This window comes from Mandrillus leucophaeus, unplaced genomic scaffold (genome assembly GCF_000951045.1).
Source record: "Mandrillus leucophaeus isolate KB7577 unplaced genomic scaffold, Mleu.le_1.0 Scaffold667, whole genome shotgun sequence".
In the NCBI taxonomy this organism is placed as follows: domain Eukaryota; kingdom Metazoa; phylum Chordata; class Mammalia; order Primates; family Cercopithecidae; genus Mandrillus; species Mandrillus leucophaeus.
In genome coordinates this window covers 394,532-400,845 of record NW_012107219.1, presented here as the reverse complement: position 1 = coordinate 400,845, position 6,314 = coordinate 394,532, and positions in this window count along the sequence as shown.

Here is a 6,314-nt window from a genome sequence, read left to right as displayed (position 1 = left end):
TTACAGGACTGTAAAGGTTATATATTATCCTTATCGTATAACTCTGGAAACAGAATATTTCTGCCTTACTCAGTTTTACTGGTGGTAGACAACAGAAATGGACTCCAACTGCCTGTTTTGAAATAATTTTCCCAGAAGCAGACCCTGAGCAAAGAATAAGGGTGCAGGTGGTTTTTGGGTGGTAGACTTTCTAGCTAGGGATACCATATAAAATATTGAATATCTAGTTAAATTTCAATTTTATATAAGCAACAAATAATATTTCAGTATAACTGTATCACAAATACTGCATCAGATATACTTGTACTGAAACAAATCAAAACAAAAACGAGAACTACAGCAGCAAGAGCAACAATTATTATTTAACTAAAATTCAAATTTTACCAGGGGCCTTATATATATATATTTTTCTAAATCTGACCAAGAGAAAACAGAAAGGGGTGGTTGAAGCATGAAAGGGAATGGAAAAGAGACAAACATGGCTGCAATTTCAGGAGAAACTCCAGGTTCAGCCTGATTGTGAAGGAAGCCCTCAGTGTGCCAGACGCCTCAGTTAGTCCTGCCTCAAGCAAAAGGAGCTGGGTGTCTGGGCTTCCATGTTAGTTATATGAGTTGGCTATTAAGAATTAACAGTAGGCTCTGTGCATGTTTGTGGTAGGGTAAGGATATATGTAAAACTCTCAACTCACCGACCTCGGGATCTTCCTACAAGCTGATATGCGGCTCCAGTGTCCAAGATATCTTTTTGAATATGTCAGGTACAATCAGTATCACTTCATGCAGAAGCAGAGGGATGAATGTGCAGATCTGGTAAAAGGGACAGGAAGGGAACTAGCTATGGCAATAACAGTGTCCATGATATTGTCTTAAGCACGATGGACATTTGTTAAAATGCTCTTGGAAACTCACAGTGTGGACTGAAATCTGGAGGCCCTAGCAAATTGCCTCCTGCAGATGAGGTTCTTTGAAAGCTGGCAGAGGTCACATCTTTGGATTGGACTGGGCTACATGCCACTGCCACTGTGTTACTGACTCAAAGAAATAAGAGGGGGCTTCAGTTGCCCCCATCCAACTCACATGTCTGTCCTCCCTCCAGATGGCTCTTCTTGAATAGAGAACCTGGCACTAGACGCTGGGAGCCAGACAGTGACAAGTGTTGCCTATTCATTCATGTGCACACACAGCAAATATGCATCAGGTTCCTACATAATTTTTTCACCTTTAAATGACAAGAATACAGGGAATAAATAATTCATTTATTTATTTTTCACCAAATGTTCACTGGGTACCTATGTGTTGAAGGTTTATCAGAATGGTCTAATTCTTCTCGGTGACCTCTGTCCACACAACATTCAGTTTCATCTTTGTAATTGAAAAGAATATTATTCTTCTGTTCAAAGCACTCCAAAGTCTTCTCATTACAGTGGGAACAAACTTCAAAATTCCTAGTGTCCTCTGCATGGCCTTGCCACTCCTACTCTTTTTTTTATGACTTCCTTGCTTCTTTGGCTGCAGACATCCTTGGCCTATTATTCTTCCTTGAATACTGGGAGCACATCCCCACTTTTCTCCATGATGCCTGCTCTGCCTGAAACACTTTTTCCAAGGATGTCTACATGACAGCTGCCTTGTCACTTCAGTTAGATGTCTGCTGACCTGCCGTCTCCAGAGGCAACTCCCATTCCCATCATCTATGTCCTTTTACCCTATTTTTTCTTCACAATTGATAAATGAGACCACAACATATATGTATCGGGGTGTGTTAGTCTGTTTTCATGCTGCTAATAAAGATATACCTGAGACTGGGTGTTTTATAAAGAAAAAGAGGTTTAAAGAGCTCACAGTTCCGTGGGGCTGGGGAGGCCTCACAGTCATAGTGGAAGGCAAAAGCCATGTCTTACATGGCAGCGGGCAAGACAGAATGAGAACGAAGTGAAAGGGGTTTCCTCTTATAAAACCATCAGATCAATGAGTCCCTCCCACAAGACTTGGGAATTATGGGAACTACAATTCAAGATGAGATTTGGGTGGGGACATGGCCAAATCATATCAGGGTGTGTGTGAGTGTTTGTGTGTGTGTGTGTGTGTGTGTGTGTATCTCCATCCCAAGAAAGCAAGTACATAGTGTGTTGAGTTCATTGCTGGACCTAAGCCCCCAGAATAGAACTCAGTAAATACAAGATTTTCAAAATATTCATTGAACTAAAGGAAAGAAGAGAGAAAGGAGGGAAGGAAGGAGGAAGGAAAGTGGCCCTAGATTCTGGTTTCACAGATGCAAAAAGTGATGATAAGAGGGCAAGTACCTTGCCTACATCTTCCTGTTCTTCGTCGTACATGATCTTCTTACCTCCTTGCTTAGATGAAAACGTGACTGTCTACAGAGGAGGCTGTGCCTGTGCTCCCCCACCTCCCTTGCTTTATCTCCAGGTGTACATGGACACACCCATATTACAATGATTGCTCTTCATTCCTGGAACCACCTGCTCTGTATTTCTGAAGGTTACACCATCCACCGTATCCTCTCTCATCCCCTTTGTGTTAATGCGATCTCGATCATCAAGGCCTCTCTACATGACAGTCTTCCTTCCCTTCCCATCTTTATTCCATTAGCATCACTGGCTTCCCTTAGGAATGCAGCGTCAACAGATTCTCAAACCTCAGAAGCCATGGTCTGATGATGCTTTAATAGAGTAAAAACTAGAAAACTTAATTAAGGAGAGGGCAGATATCACACCTGATTTACTACGCAGCCTGGGCCTTGTATGTGCGATCCTGACTACCAATAAGGTGTGTTATGAGCTGTGTAATATTGGTATCAAAGAGCAGAAATCTGAAAATTTGAGAAGCAGGTAAAGTATTATATAGTTTTAAAATATTATTATAATTCCTAGAATATCAAATGGGCTATGCAAACTATAAATCCAAAAAGGTTTGCTACATTGGGATATAATATTACAGAAAGAACCGGAAAGTTTATTTTCGAAGTTTATGTTTCTATTGTTTTTCTTTGAATTTAGGTTACTGAAAGGCTTTAACTAAAGTAACAGAAAAGTTGAATGACATGTCACTTTCCCTTCCTATCATTGGTTTATAACAGTGAATAATCACGTGATTATCCCAGCAGTGAAGGCTCTTCACAATGGCACACAATGTAGATTGTTCTTTCTCCCTCCTGCTGAAATCAGGCACAATCATGTCATTTAATTTGACCAATTAAAATGCAGAGAACTTTTATCAGTCACTTCAATAATGAAGGCTTGCCAGTCAATGAATAATGTGTCTTGCTCTCTTCACCTTGTTTGCTTCTTACGTATTTGAAAGATGCTTCCACAAGCTGGAGTCATAAATAACTAGAGTAAGAGGATGTCCCTATTGGCCTGGGGGTGAAAATAAAGGGATTTTGTCTTCATAAGTCACTGGGTTGAGGGGTTGGGTTTATTTGTTGCTGCAGCATAAACTGGCCTACCCTGACTACTACAAGGGTTGTCAGGTAAGATCAGGAAAGAGAAATAGAGCAAACATTAGGATTTCGGTATAGATTGAAAATTTTCAAATGTAAAATAATTGGATAGTAAAATATAAACATTATATTCATGTTTAAGAGAAAGAGAACAAACTTTAGCAAATTTAGTAAACAAAATTTTAAAAAGCTATACAACAAAGAGAACTTTGAGGCATGAGATGGGACCCAGGAGTTAACACTGATATATGAGAATCTGGAAGGTAAAGAGAAGCAAATTCCTATATTTTTGTCAAGTTCACTAGGTTGCTTGCAACATTTTCCTGGATTGGAGGCAGTAAGCTGTTATTTCTCTTGGTTTGTCTTAGATTGAGTAGAAAATCAATCAATCAAAAACTATGATACTTGAATTCCATGTTGAGTGTTTCTGTGTTTCCAGCCCTGAGAACACTATGACTACTAAATGAAGCGATCTGAATTGTGAATTATTATGACTAGGACTGGTGCTATCTAGTCTAGTATACTCTATAGCTACATACATTGGGACTAAGGAGATACTATGACCTTACTTGAACAAAAGGTTATGGAATACAGATGCACCAATGTAGTGTTGGGAAAGATATTAACAGGTGCATTAATAAAATGTAAATCTTAAATGGGAAAGACATGGGGGGAATATTTTTAAAAGCAGCACTTTTATGATAGTTGTATTAGTCTGTTCTCATGCTGCTAATAAAGATATATCTGAAATGGGTAATTTATAAAGGAAAGAGGTTTAATTGACTCACAGTTCCACATGGCTGAGGAGGCCTCACAATCATGGCTGAAGGTGAATGAGGATCAAAGTCACATCTTACATGGTGGCAGGCAAGAGAAAGCATGTTCAGGGAAACTTCCCTTTTATTAAATCATCAGTTCTCAGGAGATTTACTCACTATCACGAGAACAGCATGGGAAAAACCCACCCTCATGATTCAGGGTCCCTCCCATGACAGATGGGAATTATGGGAGCTACAATTCAAGATAAGATTTGGGTGGGGACGCAGCCAAACCATATCAATAATCAAAAAGATTACTTGCTTAAGAGAGCACATCCTTGAATGGGTCCCTGAGATAAAACCCTACACAGCTACTTCCTACATGAATAACTTTATACATCCTTGACAAATTATTTAAATTCTCTGTATTTCATTTTTTTTTATTTTTTAAATTAGAAGAATATCCACCTGAAATAGAGTAATTCTCAATATATATTAGCTATGTTTATTGAAATAATCTTTCTCAAGGCCTTGTGTGCTCTCAGAAGTTTGGGTTCTTGGAGCCTGATCAACTTGCTGTAAGTGCCTGTGAGATAAGGTATGGGTGAGTACTAGAAAGAGAGAAAGTCCAGACACATGAAAGGTATGGTGTTCATGAATGGGGAGGTTGAGGGATCTAAACCCATTGCCTGGCAGCACATCAATGGAAGATCCAGATTTAAAGCACTTGTCAACGAGTTCTTAAGTTATTTTGCGGAATACCCAAAGGAGTCATGGCTTCCACAAACCAGGCAGCCACCTGCAGGCACCACCCATCAATCCCTCTACTTCTCCTCTCTTGCCCTGCTTCCCAGTTGTTTTCTCCCACTGCGGCACGCCTCAGTGCTTCTATCTGCTGAAACAGCTCTCTGACTAAACCAATGAAACCAGCTCTGGTGTTCCCAAGCCATGGAGTCCAGAAGGCATTTGCACAGCCTGGTTCTTTTTGGCAAACTTGCTTTTCATTATAATCACTATTTTCTGTATTGTTCCTTAGTTCTAAAATAATTTAATAAAAGAGATCAAAATTCAATTTTCAAATGTTATTAAATTTAATTAAATATTTTACATATTAACTAAAATCTGCACCCACCAAACAGAAATCTTACATCTCACAATTCACACAGTGCTTCACTGTAGTGAACGTCAAGCATAAATGAAACCGGCAAGCAGTCACTAAGGACAGCATCAGGGCTGGCGTGGTGGCTCACGCCTATAATCCCAGCACTTTGGGAGGCCGAGGCAGGCGGATCACCCGAGATCAGGAATTTGAGACCAGCCTGGCCAATATGGAGAAATCCCATCTCTACTAAAACAACACAAAAATTAGCCAGGCATGGTGTCAGGCACCTGTAACCCCAGCTACTCAGGAGGCCAAGGCAGGAGATTCGTTTGAACCCCGGAGGCGGAGGTTGCAGTGAGCCAAGGTTGCATCACTGCACTCTAGCCTGGGAGACAGTGTGAGACGCCATCAAAATAAATAAATAAATAAATAAATAAATAAATAAATAAATAATAAAGATAAAAAAGATAGCATTGCTCATAATCTCATTTCTTTGTCTTTTTCTTTGCAGTCTCTGTGCTCTCAACTTCACCTTGAATCCTCGGCGTCATGCGGCACATGGAACCGGTACATGAACCGCACCCAGAGCAAGCTCGATGATTTTGAATCTTCACAAACTGGCTCTTGAAACCCTTAACAGGTGTCTGAGCCCACTGATATCAGGACCTGACTCTCCAAGAATTCTAAGAATTTAACCTCCTCAGAGAATATCATGTTTATTTAAAGAAAAGTAATTTGAAAGATGCACTAAGTTGAAGCAAACCTGTGTTGTGACTGTGTATGTGTACTTCAAAAGCAGCAGCAGCAGCAGCGGTTGTGTACAATTTGAAGAAGAGAGGTAGTTTTATGTTTGTTTTGTTTTGAGAGTGCTTTATCACTGATGGTGTTTAGAAAGTCTGATACATTGTAATAGAAACGAGCGACTGACATTGGGTCAGTGTCATGTTTCTACATTTCCGCAGACAATGAACAACCCATGGCCAGCCCCTCGGGA